The sequence below is a fragment of the Hesperophylax consimilis genome, chromosome 26 (genome assembly GCF_061612785.1).
Source record: "Hesperophylax consimilis isolate HC1 chromosome 26, BYU_Hcon_1.0, whole genome shotgun sequence".
NCBI classification, from domain to species: domain Eukaryota; kingdom Metazoa; phylum Arthropoda; class Insecta; order Trichoptera; family Limnephilidae; genus Hesperophylax; species Hesperophylax consimilis.
In genome coordinates, this window is record NC_142861.1 from 20,267,193 (window position 1) to 20,294,536 (window position 27,344).

A 27,344-nucleotide genomic window follows, 5' to 3' on the forward strand; every position below is an offset into this window, starting at 1 on the left:
TCTAAGCTGTTAATTTAATTAACATCACCAATTGACAATTACTAGTGTTTAGGGAGGGAAATGGTTTGGGCATGTAGAGCGAATGAGCTAAGAAAGGAGTGTATATTACGCAAATGTGAATGGTAGCAAAAGTCGGGGACGCCTGAGGAAGACATGGCACGATCAAGTGAACAGATACTTGAGTTGGGCCAAGTCAAGAGTCATAATAATAGAAGAGTATGTGTGAGACGATGTATGAATGTGAATGAGGCAAGGAGTGTGTGCCAAGACCGAGTTGTTTGGCGGCCCGTCCTCTCTGCCTACCCCTGCGGTGAAACGGCGTGATGGTTACTTAGTAGCCCTTTGCACATGAGAATTGTTTTTATGTATAAATATCCAGGATTGCTATTTTCGTTAAAAGTGCCTGTGATGTGTGCGATATTTTAATATTATTCTTAGCAATAGTTTTTTTATAAATATATAAATAGTAGCGATTATTATAATTATACATGATAATAAGTATTGACGTTAATTAGATAAATGTTTAATAAACTGCGAAAGTAATAAAGAACTGATGACGATATTCACTTCGCTTGAACAACTTTACTGTCCAACGTCATTGAATTATAGACTAACCTCAAGAAATCTAAGGTCATATTATATACAACCAAGATCAGCACATAAGCGTGAGAAAATCCTTGACGGAAACTTACACCAAAACATCATTGATAAGTTCTAAATATAATTCTAAAGAAAATGGAAATATTCCTGAAAGGGGAAGGAACTCATCAAGGAACTAACAACAAACAAACAAAAAAATCATGAAACTTAATGTTTCACTTCATTACATTACAAAATCGAAAATTAAAAATTTTACGTACTTGATGTTGTATTTTACTTTTTTTTTAAAGTTGGCACAGGCTGTGGGTTCCCTTAATCAATGGAGTGATTTTCGGCATATTATGCAGAGTTTGCAAAACATCTTGAGTGATCGTACGCCATACATAATATGCCATTTTTTTAATTTGCAGAATTCGCGCATTTACGATTTTTAAATATTTGTTTTTATAAATGCTAAAAATAAAGGTGAATTCATTGGCTATATAACACTATACTCAGTTTATGCGTGTCCGTATTAAAATTCAAAGGTATGATTAGGAGAACACATCTTGGCCTTTTCTATAAACGAGCAACTTTAATGCATTTTTTTATAAAAAAATAATGTGTCAGACCTGTAAACATTATTTTGAAATATCCTATTTACGAACCCATTTTTGGAAACTGTTTCATTGTTGGTATAGTATCGAAAATTACTTCATTACATTATGGTAGGAAAAAAATGCAGTATAACTTCTCAAAATAAAACAAAAAATAATTTTTGCGATGTTTTTGTTTGCATAAATAAAAACATGCAGGCGATTTTAATATATCATCATGTGTGGTTTCGATAGATTCTTAATGTCAGATCACGTCGAGATGGATCGCTTTAGAAATAATTTATTCCATTTGTAAAGGTTCCATACACGGAAGGTATAATGTTTCTTTACAATGGTTCCATAAAACACAGGTAATAGAAACAAGCGAGATAGGTCATGAACTATTTATTTATTTATTGCTTCTCACAATACATAGATCACGTTTTTTCTCATAAAAATTAACCTCACTAAGACTAAGTCTGTACCGAGGTTAAAAATTTATATTTAAGTAAACAAACATGGAGTAATCGCAAACATAAAGTAATACTACATACAATCACAAAATATTTGAAAAATAAAGAAAAAAATGTACTTATTTGATGGGTAATTTGACAGTATATTGTAACAATATTTGAACCATTACTAATTATTAATTATTATTCTCAAGAAGAAAGAAGTAGATAATAAAGACAGATAGGGTGACATTCAGTTTTTAGCAAATGGGACTTATATAAAATCTGAAAGTACTAGGATGAAAAAATATTAAGACAATCGTCTGTCAATAAAAACATTTAAATCATCTTTTTAAATTGAACTAATTATTAGTATAATTAGTGTGTTAAAAGTTTCGCCGTCACCCGTACTACTCTGCTAACGCATCTACGCTCAGCGTCGAACTATCAAAAGGGCTACGCAATAAAATACGAAAGTAATGCGTTTGGAGTGTAACTCGGCAGATATACTCGTTTTTGATGAAAATTTATTCTATATATGGTGTCAAACACATACACACACGCATTTCTCTGAAATCTGATGACATTAGCAGATAATATACGAAATAAATGTCGGTGCTACACTACTCAGTCAAACCATTTTTTCAATAATTTTTAAAGGCATTTTGAAAAAGTGTAATTTAGTAAAAAAAATTTTTACGGGTTATTTTTTTTAGTTTCGTATAAAGTGGTTAACAAAATTTACAAGAAAAAATACATGTAAACGATTTTCATAACTTTAGATAATGATATGTTTGCGTAGAAAATTACAATATATTTAATTTCACTTTAGTAATATGTTGGTAAAATCAAAATCCGAAAGAGTCTTTTTGTCATTTCGTTTTTTTTGTAATCAGAAAAAAACCGCAAAATATATTTGAAATTGACTTTCAAGCAGAAATGTTTTTATGGCGTGATATGTGTTGTGGAGAATTATTTTCGTCTAATGAAATACTTTTTTTATAATGACGTCATCGCAGGTTGTAAATCTATTCAATCAATTTAGTCACAGGTGATTATATTGTCATTTCGCAGGTTTAGCTAATTATTATATATTTATAAGCTAATGACAAGTTCTCGATGACAAGTGAGATCTATATCAGATCTATTTATAGCTTTAGGGAAGATTAATCAGCAATTTTATAATGATTTATAATCACCTTTGGAAGATTTAAGTCATTACCTACCTTCTATAAGAATCAACAGTGTAATCATACGTTTAACAACTAATAGTTCTGTGAACACTAGAACTTGCATCCAAAAAGTACGTTTCTGATTGTTTCTTATTTAATAATTCAAAATCAAAAAATTTCTCGCAAATCATTGATTTGTTAGCAGTCCCTTAAATGCCTACCTACTAAATTATGAACCATATAATATTTCGTGTCACATATTTAAAAAAAAATAAGAATTATGCGTTTTGTTCAAAGAAACGAAATTATCTCAGTGAAAATACAGGAGGTACTACAATATTGAAAAAAATGCGAATAAGAAATTTCAAATAAACCGACGATTTTAACTTTGGAAAAAATATTTAAATTTAAACAGCCAACATCTTGAAACGGAAACAGAACGTAAAAACAAATTTACAGTCAGACAAAATACAAAACGGTCGAGTTAAAACAGGACTTCGCTACGTTGAGTCAAGAATGCCTGCTTACCAATAAAACCCACATTTTGCAATTAGCACAATTATACGTGATGTTGCTGTTTTCAGCAAGTTAATATGATTTCGGGTTCGGGTTCGAATCGAGGTGGTTATGCACAAAAACTGCGCTATATACGAGTACATAGTCCCAACATTATTATTGAATCAAACCTTGCTTTAAATGGCTTTAGCCGCGTTTCGGGATCAGATCTCGTCAAGCCAAGTACTTCCCAACCTTCTTTTACTTCATCTCCTTCCCTCACCATATTCTCCAGCTTCACAACGTACTAATTGGGGATGCCATAGTCTCATAGTCTCAATAGATCTAGATAGCAAGGAGTAGTTGAGACCCTTATGCATTACTCACATAAAAAATCAGTACGCTTTTTTGATTTCTGAATTTTTCGTTTACCCCAAACGGCTCCTAAACAAAAATTTCTCAAAGTCAAATTCTTTAAAAATTTGGAAAACTATACATTTTTTTGTTTTTTTTTTCTATTATTGATAGCTAATTGGTTGTGAAAATGATAGTCCAATCAGAATTGGGAGGTTGTGGGTTTCATTTTAGACGTAGCACAATAATATACAGGGTAAATCCTGAAAATCCTGACAACTACGTCCCTTAACACCTTGTGAAAATGGTTTTGAAGCTGTCGCCAGAAAAAACCAATATATCTACTTATCAAAAGTCGAGATGAGGCTTGCAAATCGTGAAACGGTAATTATCCTTAATAATAATCATTATTGTTTATGTAAACAACTAAATTCCCAGTCATTACGTAAGAAGATTACTGAATATCGCAAAATTGACCTTGAGCAGAAGCTGTATATAATGGCAGGTAACACAATGATTGGTTTTTTAGAGTTTCTGGGAACTGATCTAGCGATTATCTCGGACTTTGAGTATCGGAAATTGTGTCGTTCTTGTTTTTTTGTGTTTGTTCAATGATGGTTCATACAGATTTACTTTTCCTGCGCTAATGGTAAAGAAATATTAATATTTATTTAAAAAAAATTCTAAACTATTAACCCTGGATAGTTGAAGTCATTATATTACATAATTAATTCATATATTAATTAATTAATAAATTAATTATTGCATAGTTGAAGTCATTATATTACATAATAATTTTCTACAAAAATATTTACATGAAAAAAAAAATGAAAAACTCAACTTTTTGACGAACATTTTGTTGTCAAAAAGTCCTATTTTTAAAAGGTTATTTGTAGTTTTTATTTTATGTAGTAAATATCGAATAACGAGGTTATAAATTAAACATAATAATAGCAAAAACGTGCCTCTTTTCAAGTTTAAAATGTCACAACGTTTTTGAGATAAATTTCACTTTTTAAAACAAAAAACAGAATTACAGTTTCGAAAATGTCTTTTTCTTTGACAGCGTTAAGAGATAAGATATAAATCAATGATGTCAACATAATTACTTATACGTTTTTTTACGCAAGTTGGACAAAACCATTAAAACCACCAAAATCATTGAATAGTAAGTAGTCAGTTGGTAACTCAAAACCAAAGAACTTACCGCCTAAAAACAAACGCCATATAATACACACGAGTCTCTTGTTCACTAAATTGACATTTATCGGTTATGGTATTATCGGTAGAAGCATTCAAAATATACCGGAAGATTTGCATTTGATGCTCGTCATTTTGACGAACGTAAGCTATCGAGGGTTAAGAAAAACTTATCTTTGTCTATTATATCTGAAACCAAAGGTCATATACCCATGTGTCGCGGGATCAATCCTCTGCTTGGATGAGATCTCGTTTTGTGGTAAATTATACACTGTACAGAGATTGAAGATTTCTCCTCACCCGTATTTGGGTCATGGGCTCATCGCTTGGACAAGGTGTCGTCTTCTTAGTACTTCAGCGGCCTTTGTCCATTGCTGGTCCAGCCTCTCCTTGCTCAGCTTCTGAAGTTGCTTTCCCCTGTTTAGTTTAGGCGGCCAACTGGATAACTTCCCTCTGGAACTGCCGCCAGTATTTTGCCCGCAGTTCGGTCCCGGAAAGAAAGTCAGAATGAGTAGGTCCACTCCAGGCCACTTTGAAGTGAAGCAGGGATAACACCGGAGGTAAATGAGTTATTTGATTTAATTGTATTGAATTCAAATTCATACAGTTTTGTGGAGAAAGCGATGTTAGTAAGACATCTCAAAGTTTTTCTCAAGATAGATCATGACGAACTAAAGTTGAATATACTTTTTATGCGTTGGTCAAAACAATTTTTTGCTTTTCACGTAAGAACAGGGCTATTGTTCATTTATTTCGGAAGAGTCGGAGATTTTGGGCAAAATAACGTACATTTAAAAAATGTAAATTACTGCTTTTATACTGTCTGGAAACAAATTCTAGAAGCGGGAAATTAGGGAATCCACATCGCTAAGAGAACCTTCCTATAAAGGCATACCTCACCACCTTACTAGGTGTAAAATGAGAACAGATTATACCTAGTGAGGTGGGTAATGTTAAGCATACATTAAAAATATGTAGCAAATTAATTATGGTAGTTAATGGTAATTATAGTGGTGACTTAAACTGAAACTGAACACATTTTATTGTGTATTTTTCAACGTTTTCAGAATCTTTGGAACAGCTACTAACCCAGGATAAGAAAAATACCAAAAAAAGTTTCAATTTACTCCAAAACGAAAGCTCAAGATTCGAAAAAGAAATAGATTAACGAATTTCCCGCTTATATTAATTTGGGAGGCGGTTTTGGGTATCGCCGCCCGGGAACCATTTATTGGATCACCAACACCTCTTCCATAGGTCACCTCAAGTGCTTCGCTAAATTTGATGATTTAGCAGGGGTGCCCGGGTTCTTTGGATGAATTCTTCAGGATGAACCTATCCACCAGCTGCGTGGAATGCTAGATCGGGAGAGGCTGGTTTGTGGAGACCCTTTGACCTCTCCAACTGGTCTCTAGATCCATCGCCTTGCGCCTTAAAAAAAAACCCCACAAAGAATCCAAATAGACGACATACTGTTTAAAATTAAAGTTAAAAAAAAATTTCCAGACAACATGTAGGTGCATACGCGAAATAAATTTTAAAAAAAAACTGTGTAAAAAGTTTCGATCACATTTTTTATGCCATTTTTAACCTAACCTAACCTAACCCCACCAAACAGACAAATAGCAGTGTGTGGGAGTAGTAAATGGAGGCAATTAAAAAGAAAAGTCAGGTTAGGTGTGGTTTAGGGGGATACATAACACGAGTGTGCGTAATTCGATACAGCCACGTAAAAAAGCAATTTTCTTAGTAAAAGTATGTTTATAATCGGATTATATTATATTATGCTGTTCTTCAGATTCTTTGAAAATACAAAAAGATACTTCGATAACAAGGTTAGGTTAGGCTTCAACGTGAAGTTTAATTTTCCTGACCCTGAGCAAGGTCAATCCAATTTGCCATACTTTAAGATAGTTAAGAAAAAAAATAATCATTTACATTGAATTTGCCATTTTATTTCGTGTTGTTGACAACATGCGACAGTCCGCGACTACAATCCAAGGAAAAAAGCACATCAAATTATTGCACAAGCTGACTCAAATTTGTTAAAGCTTTTATATAGTTTGCTTAAAAGAGAGAAATAAAGATGGAATCACGTAATTATTATCGTCTGTTTTTAATACTGGTTAACTAAGGGGAAATCCATGTAATTGTTCAAACTTGCACGCTTAAAAGAAGGAAATAAACAATGATATTTTACCACTGATATTGAAAAAACAAGATTTATTTTAAGGCGTCAAGAATATATTTTTATTTCTTAACCCCCCCGGAATACATAGTGCTATATTATGTTTGTCAGTAGATGTTATTTTCTATTATTGTAAAACATCTATTTAAATAAAAAATGTAAAGGTTCGTTTATTCATAATCTTGATTCTCCGAAAGTTCTTCAATAAAATTGCTTTCAAATTTTGACAGAACGTTGTTATGGTCTCTTTCATATGGTGTTAGAGAAATCATTCTGTCTCCCTTACTTTCATGGCGAGCAATATGATCTAAACGGTGTTAGAAAAAAACACCACGCTTTATATTCAAATCTAGAATTTAAACACAAAATATTTCAAATGTACACCTCTATGAAACCAAAGGTTCCGACTAAAATTTGAGAAAAATTATTGAAACTTTGTGAATTTTTTATTAATTATTATTTTAAATGGAACGTAAAAAAAGTGAGGTGGCAGTAATGTTTATATTTGTTAAATATAAATTTTTTTCGCTATCAGTAATTTTAATTCAGTGTTGAAAAACGTTGCCCCATTTTTTAAAAACAGGGTTTGATTTAAAAATTTTTACATTTGAAAAAATATGTTTATTTCAAGTAATAAAAATTTGAAAGCGTATCAATTTTCAAAAACAGTTTTTAACTATCAGATACGTTCAGATATATTCTATTTATTTTGATTTTATTGCAAAGTGGAAATACACACAAATTATTCGACTTTCTAACAGTCTTTAAGAAACATAGTGGTCAATATACCAAAGGCCTGACGGGTTAACTTAATATTTTTTTGAAAGGCGATAAAAAGTAACAATAACCTTTATAATACGTTTTTCGAATCAAGTGTAATTTATTGTTTATTTTTGTAAGTGGTAAATACGATTAGCAAAAAACACTTAAGTTATGTCTGAGTAACATTTTTTTAGTTTTAATTATAAAACAATCTGAAAGAGGATACGTTCAAAAACTGCGAATCTATTTGAAATTGAACGTCACGTATTATTTCATAGTGCTTTCACACAAACGAAGTATTGAATTCGTTCCGGGAATATTTGATGACATTATATTATTTTGGGATAACTTAATTTTTCTTTCAGATATTTGAATGTCAACAACTTAACCTGCTTGGAAAAAAACGTCGAACAGGTGTGCGAAAATTTAGATGGCTTTTCCTCTCTGGAATTTCTAGGTCATTATTACTGCAGTGCTTCCAACATCATCACGGAAGGGCGTTTAACGGGTTTTGCAGCTGGCTAAAACATAAAACAAAAATTGTGTTAGCTTGTAAGATAAATTGTTGCTTTTTACCCTGGCATAGTCGCGCACGGTTGCATGCTAGTTGTTGGTAAAACAAAATAAAAAAAGGCAAATTCAATTCGCTCGAAACATCTTTTATATTTCTTATATGCCTATCACAAACTTTGGCAAATTTGGTTGACCTTGCCCAGGGCCAGGAAAACTAAATTTCACCCTGAAACCTAACCTAACCTAATTTTCTTATCGATGTAACTGCTTGCCCTTACAAAGAAACTGAAAACAGTGAATAATATTATAATCCGATGACAAAAAACACTCTTTTTTCTCTTGCAATTACTTTGTTTTCTTGTGAAACAATTACTATTGGATTATATTAAGAGTCGGACTAACAGAAGAGTATATAAGAGACGATGGATGAATGTGAATGAAGCAAGCAGTATGCGTCAAGAGAGAGAATCCTCTCATCCGAGAGGAAATAGCGTGATGGTCGGTTTAGTCACTGACATCTTTTGAATGATCATGAAAGCATTACTGCAAATCAAGAAGCGATGATTCTATTATAATTGGTAAGGCCGTACGCTACATCAACAGGCTTTTATTAGAATTTTCGTATTAACGGTTTGCGTCTTGGCTATTTTGAGGTTACGTCGAAAGTTATATTCGTAAGTCATCAAATTTTCCATAGATGGCGAGATTTTTTAATTGGTTAATAATAATACGGTGTGGTTATTTTAATTAGGAAATTGAACATTTTCCGATTGTTTTTGCGGCTCTCCTAATCTAATACAAATAACTTAAAAACCGATTTCTACGTTTTAATTTCATTTGTTAAATACCTCATATAGGATAACTAAATTCAGTTGGCTCGCCGGCATAAAGGTAATACAGAGATGATATAACTCCAAGCGAGTCAATCATTGCTTCATTTTCATTCGTACATTGACTTACATAATTTAACATCATACTTTTCTGTTAGTATTCCGATTTTGGACATGTATTCGTAAAAAGCATTTACTTTCGTACATTTACACAAATGTTCGTGCGTGCGGGAAGGCCAACCTGTTCTGTTTCAAATCGTGTCTGATTTCGGCAAAGAGGGAGATCAATGACTGTCTGCTGCAATTTGATGGAAGGTTCCTCCCCAATAAAGACTCCATTGATATGCCTGGAGTAGGTGTATCAGGCCAGCTCCAGTACCGTGAAGCCCAACTAAATTTGTATAGGGCATCTTGTACAGGGCTGTCAGATTCTTCAATAGTGATCAGCAGCTAATGCAGTACAAATGTAAGTATGCCCAACAATTGAATTTGGGAGCAACTTTTGCGATAGAGCCCCACATTTATTGATAAACCTAACTAAACACAAAATCTGACGATGGATTTAAATATGCCCTTTTCCTATCAAAAATATTTATTTTAGAAAAAAAATGTTGATGTTGGAGGACGGTTACTGCCCATATTATTATCATATCTCAACGAATCAATTTACTTCGACATCTTTTCATACCTGGCAGGGTGAGATACAACCTATAACCCTCCAAATCTCCCACTTTCCCACCCGCTTCCTTCCGTCACAAAATAGTCTGCCGATATCTAACAATAGCGGCCATTAGCCAGATAGCGGATAGCCGCTTCCACCAAATAGACAATCCTTAGAAGTGTCATCTATACTTTATGAGATTTTAAATAAAACTGATGTCGCCCTTTAACATGAGTTAGATATGTAAAAAGATAATTTTAACACGATAAAAGTCTGTACTGCACACCTACGCCAGTGACATCGACTGTAAAATGCCGGGTTCTTCTCGGGAATACCTTGGGGAAGGATTTGCAATGAAACACAACTTCACGAAAGTCGTCGGATAACTGACTGATTGGGTCAGTTATTTGCGATTGGGTTAAAATTCAACAGTTTCTACACGTGTTAATGTGGAGCAATTATTCTTATATCTAAACCGAAATATTACAATGCATCATAGTACCGAGAATTAACTACTATGGTCCCACAGTTTTGTCGTGCGAGTAATTCATCCTTGAAATGGCGATAAGACACGTGTACGGTGATTTAAAATCTTATCAAGATGACATCATTTGAAGTAGATGGGTCTTACTTATCATACGAGATAAGCCTCAAAGGATTCGGCATCGTAAAATGTGTGATAATAGATAAATATTTATTTCCTTAATTATTTAAATACTTATTTAGGTGTACTTCCATCTGCTGTCCGGTAAGTCCATATTCGTGATTTAGCATTGAATGGAGTTTCGATAGTAATGGGCGTTATACACGATGCTTTTTTTTCCAGTTTCCATTATCGGGGGGAAAGGTCTCGACTAGCAAGCCGGAGGTCTCGGGTTCAAATCCCGGCGTGTGAAAGTAAAATTTATTTGATTTTTTAGTGTTATTTCACAATTTTCTCGTTTAAAATAATACATAGAATATTTGCGGAACTTTTTAGAGTTCTGAGATACTCTAAGTGCCGGCCTAGTGAAATACCACTATTCAGAATAGAAACGTTGCTTGAAATGGCTTTGGCCGTGTTTTGTGACCGGATTTTAATAGCCAGGTACTTTCCAACCTTCCTCTACCCCATTTCATTCCCTTTTCTACTATCTTCAGCATCACAACATACCTCAAATGGGGATACCGTAGTTTCATCAGCTTCATATGGTTGGGAGCTGTTGGGACTCTTATGCGGTTTCAATTAAAAAATATAAAAAATTGAGTCGTCTTTTCACAATGTGATTTTGGGATGCAAAAACGGACTATTTTGGTACCGATTTCCATAAAGTTATCTGTCGTTTGTCATTATTTTACGTAACTACCTGTATTAATGTGGAAATGTATTTTAGTACAATAACTCCCTACAGGAGGTCCTGAGAAAAAAAATATCATCTCATAGGTCATCTTTTGAGTAGAAGAAGGAGTAAACATGCTTCTTGAAGAATTTTTGTAGGAGGGAGGAAACACAGAAGCCGGTAAATCGTTCCACCCCCCAACTGTGAAACGCAAGAACGAATTGTAGAAAGTACACTTAATCATGTGACAAAAATCTAAGGGGTGCATACATATTGGGCGCGCCTTTGGCATGTTTCCCGATAATGCACTGGTGTTGAAGGAATCAATAAAGCTAGTTCTTCGGAGCATCTTAAAGTTAAATTCCAGTAGATTACGGACAGCATTCTCACCTGACGATTGTGCTCTAATGATGGCAAACCGTTTGTTAAGGCAGGGGGAATCTGTCAAATGGACCACCCGTTTCTGCGCAGTTGCATTTTTATTTTTATATTTAAAATACTGTGTGTTGAAGAATGATAGGTATCTGAAAAAGTTTGGTCAATTTAACCAGAAGTATGAACATCTTTTGCTTAATCATTGAAGACAATATTAGAGAATCTCAAACGAAAATTTGAAAAGGAAAAACAGAAAAAGATTTAGAGAGATAGATAGAGCAAATGAAAGAGTCTAATGAGAATGTATGACGCAAATGTGAATGGTAAAAGAACTGGCACGCCAAGGGAAGATATGGCACGATCAAGTGAATCAGATACTTGAGTGCGGCCATGTCAGGAGTCAGAATAATAGAAGAGTAGTATGAGACGATGTATGAATGTGACTGGGGCAAGAAGTGTGTGCCAAGACCAAATTTTTTAGCGATCCGTCCTCTCTGCCTACCCCTGCGGTGAAATGGCGTGATTTATTTATTTATATATATACGCCTAAAAGGGCTTTTACATAGAAGTGATACATGATGCAGTGTACATAGGAGAATATGTATTATACAGGAGATATTGACAGTAAATAGATGTAATCCATTTTAAAGAAGGTACAAAATACACACTTGTAAAATTGTGATAACAAGTATAATGAGAAAATATTAAAAAAATATGAAGCAATAAAACGTAAGAGTATCATAAAGTAAAAAAGAAATTACAACAACACTACATATAAGACAAATCATTAAAACTAATTTACCAACGCTACTCTAATTTGTAGGATTCAACAAAGTGTTGGTGTAGATTATGCTTAATTCTATATATGGAGTCAATAAATAAATCAATAGCACCCCCATACTTGCTGCCCAGATCATGCATCCTATTGGTCAGTGAGTGTGTCTGATAGTTGGTCGAGTATGCATTACAGAAGAATGTTATATTTTGTCTTGTATTCCTATTTCTAGTATGGTTAGTTAGTTCATTTTCTTAACGCATATTTTATTGGCTGATCTTTACGTATTATTGCAAGATTCTTCCCGAACTAAATGCAAACTAGATAGTTTCTTTGATTAATATATCCATTTTTATTCTAATGTGCGACATCTATTGATTTTTTCTCAAGTCTAGGATGAGTGTGTTTTATTTTTTGGAATAAGTTGAGTCTTTAATATTGTCTTCAACGATTAAATATTACAATTTGATGTTTTGCGCAATAAGTTATTTCAAAATTATAAATCATTTTCCCTTAGTTTGGGCACACTGTCCCTCCCACAATACGCTTTTGTCGGTTCATCTTTTCAGTGGTTGGTTACCTTCGTGCCGCCACGGAGAAAAAGCGATTGGAATTTTGAATCGGGTTGAAAAGCCATTATTGTAAAACGTTGGTAAAAAGGAGGACCGATTATGCTTCTTACTTCTGGATAGTTTGGAAAATGGGAAATTAGTTACATACATTGAGCAAGGCTAAACGAAACTTTACTTTTGTATTTATACAAAATAGGATTCCATGACAAAACAGATCAGCGACAAAACAGAATATTGAAGAAAAAGGACAAACCTAAACTAAACTAATCTTAACTATTTAATCATTTTCTGTTTTTTCACAGTTCTGTTTTATCCGATTGGATTTATGCATCACCAGGATGACGGTTTTTATTATGAACTTCATTAAAGCTTTGTTGACAGTTTGATCGCAACACTGTAGCGCATCTTTCGCTACTGGCGGCATAAAGTTTCAATTTGAGAGGCGGGTGCGCGTACCGCCGTCTCGGGAACTATTTATTGGATAACCAACACCACTGCCATAATCACCCCAAGTTTTTCGCCACGTTTGGTGATTTAACAGGGACTCTCTCTCTCTCTCCAGCCGGACTCTCTCGACCCATCCCCTTGAACAGTGCAGTGGGAGGGATGGATTCATACGTCCGTCACTCCTGGATACATTGATCTCCAGATTCCTACCCACCCCTCACACTTTTTTATACCCAGAACTTCCTCTCCTTCCTTTCATTACCAATACCCTCCACACAGCATCCCTGAAGACGAAATCGGGCATGAGGGCCTAATGACCTCCTGTGTGGAGCTAATGTAAAAATGGAGAACTCCTTACCCCGTCGATAAAAAGAAAGTCAACGCTTGTTTCATCGCACATTATTGCATTCATCTATGCTACTATCTATACTACCAGCGGTGCCCGCCTTTGTATCAACCTACGCACCAGACGCACAAATTTTATTGCATAGCCGTTTTGTTAGTCCGCGTAGTTTGCTTGTAGCTCGGTGGTAGTAGGCACGCTTCAATGTTGCAAATCCCTTTGTGTCTATTATCTCTCGATGAACGTTCACTAGGACACCACTGGGAGTATCTTCCATTAATATTCTCGAATATTTGATTTGTTTATAAACCTTTAGTAGCAGGTCGGTTAGTGACGAGTTGACAAATGTGTTTTTGGTACATGCCCTAGCGACGTTGGTACCTTTTATATGCCATATAAATCCTCCATCATTTCACAGGAAACACCTTAAGCTAATAATGATGGCAGTAGGAGTTGAAAAATGATTTCAATTGTTCGTAACCCGGGAATATTTTTCTTCTTATAAGAACAATGAAATAAAAAAAAAACTTGTATTTCCATTTCATTCTTGTTCCATTGGGAACACACCCTCGCTTATATAACTTTACAAAGAATTCTATGGTTTTCCTGTAAGTCTTATTTTTGAATAAACATTTTTTTGCTGAAATCAAATCATAGAGGGCGTCCTACTCCCACATTGGCGTTTTATCTTTGAACTTTGGTAGTTTTTCCAGACGTCAAATCTAAAAGGTCATGGTTAATATTATTTTTAGACAGAATAACGTCTATGTACATAAATCTGGTATTTAACGCACACTTCTATTACTTTATCAATGATTACAGAGGGATGCCTCAAGGCACTGAGAATAGTCCTGACTTATAAAGAGAAGATTAGTGACGTCATACGGAGGTTGGAGTGTTAGAAAGCTCTCAGAGTCTTGTGAGTGACTCTAGACATCTTGATTAATAAATGTCTCTGACCCAGCAAAAACTACTTTCGATTGGTGAGTTCTGGCGTATGAAATGTCTAAATGAGTCAAAGCAGCACTTATAAGTTCGGAACAGATTTTTAGATAGAAAAGGAATTAAATATCGGTAACTAGACCAAACAGAACAGTGACATAACTGAACATATTTCGACAAGTTATATTGAGTCATAAAAAGCCTTGAGAAAAAACTAGGTTGACTAGGTTAGGTTAGGTTGGATTGGTTTTTTTAATTGAAGAAAAATAATAAAATATTAATAATTCAAAAGGAAACATGAAACAGAACAAGACACAGAAAGTAATAAAGGTAAGGGTAGCAACCGGGGATCAAATCCAGGATTACCGGGAAAATACTATGACTGCTGAGCTATTGAGACCTGACTATTTTCTGTCATGTAGCCGAAAACGTCTTATTTTTTTTTCGAAAATTCGTTATTTTTGTAAAATCTTCATAGCCAAAAATCAAATTTTAGAAAAAAAATCGTTTTGGACTAAGCAACCTCAATAATATTGATTTTTTCAGACTCTATCACATTCTTAAGTCACGAGCCGCCTCTGGTCACCTCGCCAGTTTACTTAAATAAATAAAATTTACTTCTGCACGCCGTGATTTAAACCCATGACCTCCAGTTTGCCATTCGAGAGCCTTACCCCTCAACCACGAAGTCCGTCAAATGAATGAGCTTAACTTTAAAAAAAATTCATGATATTACCGACCTATTAAATAATCACAACAAAAAGTTTTAAAATTTTGTATAAAATTTTACTGACATCAAATTAAAACTCGCTTGTCTTTATTTAAGTTTAATCTGGCAAAATGGAGCAGCAGACAGACAATTTGCAAGAAAAAAAAACACAACAACAAACTGATTGTCTCTACGAAATTCGCGTTAATTTAAATGTGCGTAATTACGCCACGTAATGAGTTCTGTCAGGGCACAAATCGAGTAATTTACAAGAATAAATCTAACTTTTGTTAGAAGTAAATCGTAATTATTATTCCAAGAAGTAATATTGTTATTTTCGACTTATTCTCAAAATATTTTTAGTATATATTATTATGAACTTAATTACAATTTTTATTTTAGAGAACTGAAGAGAATATGAATTTATTTAGAGGTGTGTTGTGGGTCTGTCTGTATGCTCAAAATAAGTTCATTTCTTCCTTATTTCTTATGAAAAATTGATAAATCATTTTCAGATATTATAGATATCAAAAATATTCTAGTTTCCGACTTGATTTTTAAAATTGTTAATTCAATTATAGACACCCCTGATTTACTGAGCCTAATCACCATCAACGTGCCAACTAGAACTACTCGGTCGAAAATTCCTAATGATTGAAATGCAATATCAGGACGGATTAAGATTCTCGCTTGTACCTAGATTCATGCAGTAAGCAATACATTCGCTGAAATTGTATTCATGTTCAATTGCACGGAATATAGTGACAAGAAGACTATAATAGCATATCCCCAATAATAATCATAATTAAGCTCATTATACTACTGTTATTCCAGGAGTTTATTTATTTACTTTCTATTAAAATTTATGTAGAACTCTTGTTATTCCCTCCTCTTGTTATTATCTCCCCCCTAGAACTCTTGCCACATAAATTTTAATAGAAAGTTTTACTTCATAAATACTGCTTCATTAAATTATTTATTTATTTTCAAAAGATACGTTACGTTATATGGAATGAAGCTTTTAACTGTCCAACAAGGAAAATTTCCCGTTTTAGGTCAGTCAAATTAACTGGTTTCAAATAACATACATGTACACTATTACAATTACATAATAATAACATTAAAAAACACATAATAGTAATACAATTACATAGTAGTGACATTATCTTGTTGAATAATATGACAACAAATTGAGTAGATAAAACACTAAATTACATAATACGCGAATTTTAGAAAAATAAAAAAATTGGTTGAAATTTAAAATTTCAGAGAAAATAAGTACAACTAGGCGTTCGTGATGAATAATTATTAGATTAATTTTTTTAATAATATTACGGAATTAGTCCTGCCAAGATTTAATAACCATTTTGTTAATTTTAGACCGAAGGATAATGTAATATAAATGATAAAAAAAGTTTCTGAAATTCTTTTTTTATTTCCAACTGCCAGCGAAAGCATGGCATCTCCAATTGGGGTATGTTGTGAGGCTGAAGGGAGAGGGAAAGGGAGGGAAATGAGTAAAATAAGGTTGGGAAGTATCTAGCTATTCAGATCTGGTAACCAAACACGGCTAAAGCCATTTTAAAGCAATGTTTCTAATACTGAGCGTATTTACCACTATAGGACATATAATTCAAAGTTCCTACATTTAAACACTTATTTGTGAAAAAAATAATTATTCAAATTATAAAAGAAAAAGATAAATACTCATTCAAAGCTGAAAATCGAACCAGACTTAAATATATATTTGCATGCCCTAAACCACACACTTCTTTTGCCCAGCACCATTATACCCACCAAGGAAAACATTTCTTTAATAAATTACCAGAAGAAATTAGAAGCATTATTGATAAAAAACAAATATTCAAGTATACAAAAAAATATTTTAGGGAAATCGTTAACAAAAAAACTGATTCCCCTAGTTTCAGTTGAAAATCTCACAAATTATCCCACTATACTCTATTTATCCTCCATGATTTATATTTTTTCTTCCTTCCAAATATAATAATTTGCATGGATTTTAATTTTGTATTTTTTTTTACTTTGTAACCTAGTTATATTATTTTTTCGCAAATGTACACTCCTCTTCCATCCACAAGCTTTCAATGGAAGTGTAGTATAAATTAAAACAGTATCGGCCGCTGTTCCCAATCCTAATAATCAAATTCTAAGCGAATCACCACTGCATTACGTAATTCCAACACACAATAATTGCTTAAGCAAGCCGCTCAGTCTAAGCCAGCCGGACAGCTGGATTAGCTATTTAATATGTAAGGAAAATATATATATGCAATATGTAAGGAAAAAGCTAGTTACAAAAAGTGTCGACAGAGTGAAAAAATACCGCGAATCAATAATCAAATGTCACTCTGACAATCGACAGTCGCGCTGCTTTCAGTTTTTTGTGTTGCATTTGTCATTATCGTTTTAAAATGGATAGAGAAGTTTTAGACATTTTAGATATACTAGATATTGCGGAATGGGCCGAAGTAATTGATGAAAACATCGGGTTATACAGGCGGCGACAGGGTGTGGATGTCAATTACATCGAACTATTTATTTATTTATTAATTTACGGACAATATGTCCATTAAAACCATAATATTGACACGAATAAGAAAACATAGATGACAGTGAATGGAGAGAACATGTATGTGAAGGGCAAAGACAATGTAAAATAGAAAAAGTACATATAGAAAATAACTACAAATGAATTAAATGACAAAGAATTTTTTGACCGTTTTCGTATGACGAAAAGGTGTTTTTTGTATATTTTGATCCTAATTGAGGAGAATTTAACTTATGCAAGCGAAAGGTAAGTTTTATTTACGCAAGTGTCATTTTTGCGATGAATGTGCGAAATATTTTGCCCTTACCTCATGTCAGATCTGAAAACCTTTCTATTCTATCAATTTAATGTTATTCTTCGCACGCTTTGCTTTGATCTCCATTTTAAGGTTTGTTTGGGTTTGTTTTGCTGTCGCACGGAGAAAAAACTTACGTCGATCTGCCAAATCAAATGGGAAGTCCCGATTGTGGCATCACGTTCAAGTTGTCACTTTATTTTTAATATATTATATACGTTAGTTTAAAAAATATGTAATACCAGTTTATGAATAACGGTATTTAAAAGAAGTAATGTGGATTAATAAGAGCTACAATAATTAACTCTTAAATATTAATTTAACATAGAAAGTATTTAATTTGATGTCATTTTATTGTCTATGGTAATGTGCGGTAGTGTGTGGGGCTACTTAAGATTTTCAAAGATAAAATGATTGGGAACAACGCAAATCGAACGTTCCCTACAAACTGCTTAAAAATCGCTTGGCTGAGCAAAAACAAAGATTTGAACTTAGATAACGATTAAAAAGTTGGGAACAGCGGCCGTATGACTTGTAAACATTGTATATTTATTGTAAAAAACACAAATAATAAACAAATACAATAAAAAAAAATTATCTATCTATATACTTTTATCTGTGTTTCTTTTAAAAGTTTTCTTTTTCTTTTTTTGAACTGACGAAAAAACCGTAAAAAGCGAATTATGTGTTTTCTTCAATTTAAATGTCAGTTGCACTAAATTTAAAGATACTACTTCACTCAATAAACGATTATTTAAAGCAGTAGCATCTAGTGTCAAATATGTTAAAAAGTTATTGAATAGTAAAAACCAATATAAGTTTTAATGTTTTAAGTGTTTCATCGTGATCACCCTCAGAAATATTTGATAATTTTCTCTGTTTTGACCAAAATCAAGGGGGTTTTATGATTATCAAAGGACCCTTTGATTTTCGAGAAATTGTGCCAAAAAAACAAAGGGGGGACCCCTTGATAAAAAATAATCGTTTTTTTTATTTGGACCATCTGGCAACCCTACTAATACCCAAAAAATAAATTACTATAATTGTTTAGTAGGAATCTAACATATAATTTATAAATCACGCTATAGTAAATATTTATATTAAATAGGACTTTTGTTTCAATTCATTCATAAAATATCATAAAAAAGACTTCGATTGATAATATATTATATAATAAGGGCACGTTTCACAGATTTAATAATGCCATTCGTGAGTTTTACGACTGGAGTAAGTGTCGTTAAAGTGACGCAATATGGTGCGGACATTCAGCGCTGGACCATTCAATTGAGATAAAACGTCCAAATGACATATTGTATTAAAACCTTATCCCATGTATTATGTGCCTTTTATTGCGGGTCTTTAGGACGATCGGGCCGTGGTTTGACCGGGGTCTAATCACTGCTGGAACCGAATAATTTTCATTTATTTTTTTGGAATAACTTTATTTAGTAAAACCTAAAATTGTAATATTTAATTATTGAAGACAATATTAGCGATTTCCAAACGAAAATCTGAAACACAAAATCAGAAAAGGATTTGGTCACATCTAGGACTCGAACCCAGGAACCTTGCCTTGCCAGGGCACCGCTCTACCACTGAGCTAATGGGACCCTATCCCATTAGGTCACCTTTAACTTAAAGTGACCGAAGGGGATAGGGTCTCATTAGCTCAGTGGTAGAGCGGTGCCCCGGCAAGGCAAGGGTCTTGGGTTCGAGTCCTAGATGTGACCAAATCCTGTTCTGATTTTCTGTTTCAGATTTTCGTTTAGAAATCGCTAATATTGTCTTCAATAATCGAATAATTTTCATTTAATAAAATTTTTGATGGGTTTATAGACAGCCCTGATTTACCTCGGATGTGTACCAAAGCTGAAACTGACCTAGATGAAATCGACGTTTAACGGGGAACATTCAAATGTAATTTTTTTTGCTGATAAGCCATTTGATAACAGTGACAGATTTGAATTTTTGTGAAACATCCCAACCTAATAATTTTTAGAGGCTGCTAAAGTGAATTTTAAACCTTCAAACAGAGCCTTGATTATTTTAGTTGTTTACAATCATTAATTTTATTTTGCAATAGTGTTAAGGCGATGCCATACGTAGTAATGCAAAATAATTTGTTTTTGGTTTGAAAATTTGGTCGCCTAGAAATGTTTCAGATGCTTTAATTAAATACTGCGAGTATAATACATCTTGGCCTTTGAAATAATCGAGTATTTTTTAGATAAGTCTTTTTATAAGCTCAGAAAAAAATAATATACAAGGCCTATGAATACTGCTTTAAAGTTCAAAATCTCCTACTTACGAACCCATTTTCGGTTATGATTTTATTGTATAGTGTGGAAAATTATTTATCTATAAAATGATCGAAAAAAAATTAAATATTTATGCCTGAACATCCACAAAATAAAATAAAAGGCACTTTTCGGCCATGTTTTTTTACTGCATAAATCAAAACAGGCGGATGATGTTAAGCGGGAATTTAAACCTTATCGCCATCTTCGTAAGGGTTGTAATTGATAGCGACTCAATTTAAAATATTACACGGCGTAGCGCATCGCCTTAAGGATTGCATTCTATAGGAGAACGTATGTAAAATTAAATACTTATTCTTTTCTCTCACAGTTACCGTTGTAGTCCCAAAGAGTTGTCGCAAGTGACGTCATTGTTCTATTATCTTCTGTCTTTGTCGTTTTGATACATGATGGCTTCCGTGGTCGAAGGTTAAGACTTTCAACTAGCAAAGCTGGAGGTCGCGGGTTAACATCCATGCGTGCGCAAGGGAATTTTGTTTGATTAATTTGTGTTATTTTACAAATTACTCATTTAAAATAATATAAAGTATATTCCAGAATATACTTCCTCTCAATATCGCCCTTGTGGAAGACCGTCATTCGGAATTGAAAACAAGCTTAAAATGGCTTTAGCCTTATTTGGTGACCAGATCTTTATAGCCAGGTACTTCCCCAAATTCATCTTTCTCATTTTCTTCCCATCCCCTCTACCTTCAGCTTTAAAAGATACCCTAATTGGGGATGCCATTGTCTCACTGGCTCCAGATGGTTGTGAGTGGTTGGGACTAAATATAAATACCAGACGCGTGAAAAGAAAAAAAAGACTATCATCGTTGGAGTACGTACGACCTCTCTCTGGGATAACAATTACAATGTTTTATGCAGAAACAAGAGTAACGTTTATTATTATTATTTCTAACATCGTTAGTTGTCAAAAAATGGGGCGAGCCGGAATGCGGTTCCGGTTTTAAAAATCCAGAATTACACCAACTTGGTTTAAATTTGAATCCCAGCATTAGCAAATTATTATTAACTATTGGACCCCGTAATGCTTTGATAATATCTTATTCGGGTATCTCCAACTTCTTAAACCATTCATTACTGAATATACTGTATACCACAATGTTACTGTTAAAAAAACTGCATTACATCGATTTGAATGCGATTCCGTATCTCATTCCGGTGCAGATATATTGCGTTAAGGCGAAGCTTAATGCTAAATCACTATTTTGATTAATCTTTATAACGAATTGGTGTACATTACGAATACCAAAAAAATTAGCTTTGGATAAATTGAAGGTTTTCCTATCGTTTCGCTTTAGTAGAATACAAATAAAAAAATAAATTACTCAATAAAAATATAAATGTTAACTACTATTTTTTTTCAATATAGAAATGTATGAAAGCGTAAAGAAAACAACCTTCAAACATACAGTATTATAGCTTAGATTATCTGTGAGAGTTTCACTTGATTAACTTTTTTGCTTTCCAATAAAATTATTTACAAAATAAATAAAAACCAGTTTTGTGCTTGAAAACGACTGTTTCTAAACTCCGTTTGAGAAGCGATTTTATTGCCTATTACCTACAATATAAGTTTACTAAGAATATACACATCTTTGGCTTGAAGCTTCCTCTTAAGTGTTCCTCGGGTGTCCCCGAATTCTTATCCCATTCAGAATACTCTTTAAACACCCTAGGACATAATAAGAACAATTTTTCTATCGAAATCGGTGGTCTACTTTTCGAAATAAGCAAGCACAAATATACTCTGTGTTTTTGTTTGTCAAATATACACTGGAAAGTATCCGATGGGAGATAAATATTAAATGAGGAAAATTGAGTTAATAATCTAGAAAACTTCTTTTCTCCATAAAACACTTTTGTTGTGTACTGGTTATAATAGTCTAAATCGATCGATATTTGGTAAACGAATTATGGTAATTCGTTCGAATGAATAAATTTACCCAAACAAATCACTTTATTTCCATAAGTATCAAACTTCATACCCTAAATGCTCCTTTATAAACAAAATATTATAATAATGAGAAATTCTAGAAAAAATGTAATGATTTTAAGAATTTATATTCATGAAAAACAACATGACATATATGAACCCCATTGAGAAGGTCTTGTGAATAGTTGTTCAACTTTGGTGACGCCATCTGATGCAATGTCGCAAAGCCTTATTTAATACCTACATGTAATGTCGGGATCTCACGTAGACAATACAGGAGATAGTACAAAAGTGTTCTGTCCCTCTTGCTCTTCTCCTGAGGAACACCATGTAAAAATTTTTGCCTGTGGAGGTTTTTCGGGTCTTTGAGAAGGTATTAGGATTTAAAAAAAAATTTCTACTCCGTTCGCTCTCGTAACTTACCTACTCCAGTTGGGGACGCCAAAGGCTCCGAGATTATTGAGAAATTGGAACTAATCTACTAAAATATCTCTAGGTAATAATGAGGAGGGAAGCAGATGAAGAAGAGGAAGGTGGGTAAGTACCTAGAAGATCTGATCAGTAAACGGCTAAAGCCTGGTGATACTAAGGACGGGTTGTTTCGGAGTATTTGAACAATTCATCAAATTTCAACGTTCATTTTCAAGTTCTGTGAAAGATTTTTTCAAGTTCTGTTTTTATTTCAGTTTTGTCAAGAAACTAGCCTATAATGATTTAATAACAGAATTTGAATTGGACTTTCACAGATCCCAGAAATGAACGTTGAAATTTGATGAATTGTTCAAATACTCCGAAACAAACCGTCCTTAGAATACCCTTTGGAAAGTCCCCCAAATGTATTTTATACAGGGTTTTCCAATAAGAGGTGTTATTTTGAATAGCCCGCTATTTCAGTAGATGTTACTTTTAAAGCTGTCATTTTTTGAAATTTGTCAAGTAAAAACTATGTTATTGATAAAAATGGAACAATACACGCTTCAACAACGCATTAAAATTATTAAAATTCACTTGAGTGAATCAAATGCAAATCATCTAGAGTGCTGAGGCCCATTTCCACCTCGGTGGTTTCGTCAACAAGCAAAATTGTCGCATCTGGGGCTCGGAAAACCCAAGAGTTATTATTGAAAAGTCTCTTTATCCTCAACGTGTGACTGTTTGGTGCGGTTTATGGTCCGGCGGAGTGATTGGACCTTACTTTTTCTAAAATGAGGCTATCAAGAGATGAATTATGATTTTTTATGGCCGGAATTGGATGATATTGATTTGAACAACATTTACTTTAAAAAAGACGGCGCTACGTGCCACACAAGCAATGAAACCATTGATCTTTTTCGATTGAATATTAAAATAACACCTCTTATTGGAAAACCCTGTATATTTAACACAAATTATTTATATAAAATTTACTATACGTAATGTATAATATTTACTACTACGCCAAGATTTGAGCCCACGATCTCCAGATTGTCAGTAAAGAGCCTTGCTTCTTGGTTATTTTTGCCGACTGCCTTTTGAGTCTTTGATCCGCACCTGTGAATAATTACCATCAGGGTAGAGTAGTTAAGATTTCCGACTACGAGAGGTCGAATAAGTGGAATAACTTATTGAGCATAACCTTAAATTGTAATATTTAACCATTGGAGATAATATTAAATATGAACCGAAGTGATAGGACTGATAGGGTCAGATTAGCTTAGTGGCAGAGCAAAGCCCCGGCAAGGCTGAGGTCCAGGTTTCAATTCCTAAATGTCTCCGATTCCGAATCTTTTTGTACATTTTTTTTAAGTTTTTCGTTTGAGACTCGTCAATATTATCTTAAATGTTTAAATGTAACATTTTATTTAGATGGAACAATGTCCAGACTTTTATCAGGTATTTAGGAGAAATAAAAAAAAAAACACGTATATAACCAGACAAGTTTTTTAACAGTTTTGTTGTCTACAAATCGGCGTTTAATATGAACATTGTTTACGAAGTCTAACAAAAGTTAAAGTTGATTGTTAGGTTTATACTTTTTTGTATCTGCTTTCTCCTTGTAACTTTTCTTTCGGTCCGTACCGAAAAGAAAAGTTTCTCAATTTTTTGTTTTAAATTCCCTCGGTAAATGACCTTCTACATCTATTTTAAATTATTATAATTACATAATATTTGATTTTAAAATTATTGATTGTTTTATTGCAATCTTCGTTTTATTATATTATAAAAGACATCTACAATTTTAACATATCTCCAATCCAACAATCCTGCATAATGCTAATCATAGATATAACAGCGGTTAAATCTACCGAACAGGATATATAAAAGCTGGTTCCGGAGGCGGGATGTTCTGGCAGGAGATCGCTGAAGACTTCCGGTGCGGAAGGTTTATTAGGCTTTTGATTTGTATCTGATGGCGTTATAAATCAGGCTGTCTCGTCTGGAAAAGTGGTGGCCACGCACAGCCTGAAAACGGATCTTTTCAAATAGGCGATGACGGAAAAACGTAGGTAATCGTTAAGTTACGTACACTTCAGCATTGGAATATATATATTTTTTGTGTATTACAGACTGTGTGTCCATTTACAATACACATGTAACTTTAACTACATAAAGATAATACGAAACAATGAAAGAAAAAAGAATAGAAATAACAAGTTATAAATAGTGATTTTTGGCATTGACATGCCTCTTGAATTTTTCAAGGCTACTATTAAAAATATCGATAGTCTTGGAGGTGTTGTTTAACAGCGCCATACCTCGTGTCATGCTTTGCCAAGCCAGTACGTCCGTTCTGCCACGTGGGATACATATCAGATCATGGTGCCGTCCCTGGCTGTAGTTGTTCGGTACGAACAACTTATAGCATTCCAGAAGGTATGTGCTATCTATTAAATTATTAAGAATTATGTACACCGTTACTGCAAGGGCCCCACTCCTCGGGTAGAGACTTTGGTAGCGCGTTTCGGCAAGCAAATCTTCGTGATGCATGAATCGCGGGTACTCTCCGTGCATTCTCATATACATGTATCTCAAAAACTTTTTTTGAATCTGTTCTAATTTTTCAATGTATTTTTGTTAGTATGGGGCCCATACAGCAGGGGTGTATTCAATTTTAGACCTTATAATGCAGTTGTACAAAGTCATCATTGCCTCGGGATTGGAAAATTGTTTGCAGAGTCTTATGACAAATCCGAGAAGCTTGTAGCATGATATAGTCAACTGCAATATATGGTCCAAAAACGTAAGTTTGGGATCAAAGACTACCCCAAGGTCCTTGATGGATTTTACTTTTAAAAAATATCATTTTTGATGCATTAATCGAATTTGATAGGGTTTCTCGAACGTGAATACGACATAGCGACACATTTTTTTGTATTAAAAAATAATTTATTTTCATCAGCCCATGATGAAATTGAATCTAAATAGTTGATAACGATTAATACTAAGGAATTTAAAAAGTTTTTGTATTTGGGAAGTATGTTTACAAGATATTTAAAGGTATATAATGATGTTGGAAGAATAGTGAGTGCAGACCAAGTTAATCAAATATTTGAGTGGGGTCATGTCTAGATTCTGAATAACACACGGAGAAAACTTTCTCATATGAAATATTGTTAATTTATTAAAAATCTGGTCAAATTATTCATTCTCCTGTTAAAAATGGGACTGGAGGCCTATAACGCATGATTTGACAAATTTCATTACAAACTCTAGGTAAAGCACGAATGTATTATGCGGAGGTTTTTTCAAATAATAATATTGCCTCATCTCGTCCATTATATTTACTCGAAAAAGGCCACCCGCGTGAAAACGTGTTCAGATATATTCTGAATGACTAATATTTTACTAGGAAATGGTCATGCAGTCACATTTTCACAGTATCTTTATAAAAAAGCCGAACTCATTTTTCTTCGCGCAGAAGAGATTGATGACACGATGCATGAATGTGAATGAGGCAAGGAGTGAGTCCCATAACCTATCGATAAGTTATTTATTTCATACAATTAATTAATTAAAATAATATATAGTCTATTCGCGGCACGTTCCAGAGTGGAAGATACTACCAGAATCGCCCTGGTGTAAGACCACCATTCAGAATTGAAACGTTGCTCCAAATGGCTTTAGCCGTGTTTAGTGACTAGATCTGAATAGCCAGGTACTTTCCCACCTTCCTCTTTCCCTTTCCCACTTACCTTCAGCCTCACAACATCCCCCAATTGGGGATGCCATAGTCTCACTGGCTCCAGACGGGAGCAGTTGGGACTGTTGTGAGGTATTCACTATAAAAATACCCTTTTAAATATATTTTTTACGTATTTGTTGTGTGGAAAATACAGGAGTGTGATGTTATATTAATTTTTGACTCAATAATAAATTAAGTTTTGAAATTAAAGTGCCTTCAATTTTATTATTTTTTAACAATGTTTGACCACCTCTTTAGGACAATTTTTGACACTATTCACCTCTCCATCTAATAATTTCATAATTGATAAATGACTGCACGCGTAATAAACTATCTTAAGAATATTTCTTAGTCTAATAAGTATTATCAACATATTTTCTAATGCGCTTAGACCGTATTTTAGGTAATAACGAGGTGGTAACGAGTTAGTTCTGTATTTGATAATTAGTTTTGCAACGCACTTGAGGTGGTTTTTCACAAAAATGACACTACATAAATTATCTTATTATTATGTTTATTTTTGAATACATGCAATTAAAGGAAAAACAGTACAATTAGGGAATTCCTTGTGAAATGTTTATGGACATTTTTGGTTTGACTGAGTATTGAATCTTCCTCCCCAGGGGCTGGCTTTTAACTGTTGTAAACTTTTATAATGTCTTTAGAAGATTTTTTTTTGGTTTCACTGAGGATTGAACCTTCCTCCCCAGGGGCTGACTTAGATCAGTGAACACCACTATTACTCAAGCCAAATCTTATTTGGATGGTACTGAGGTTTAT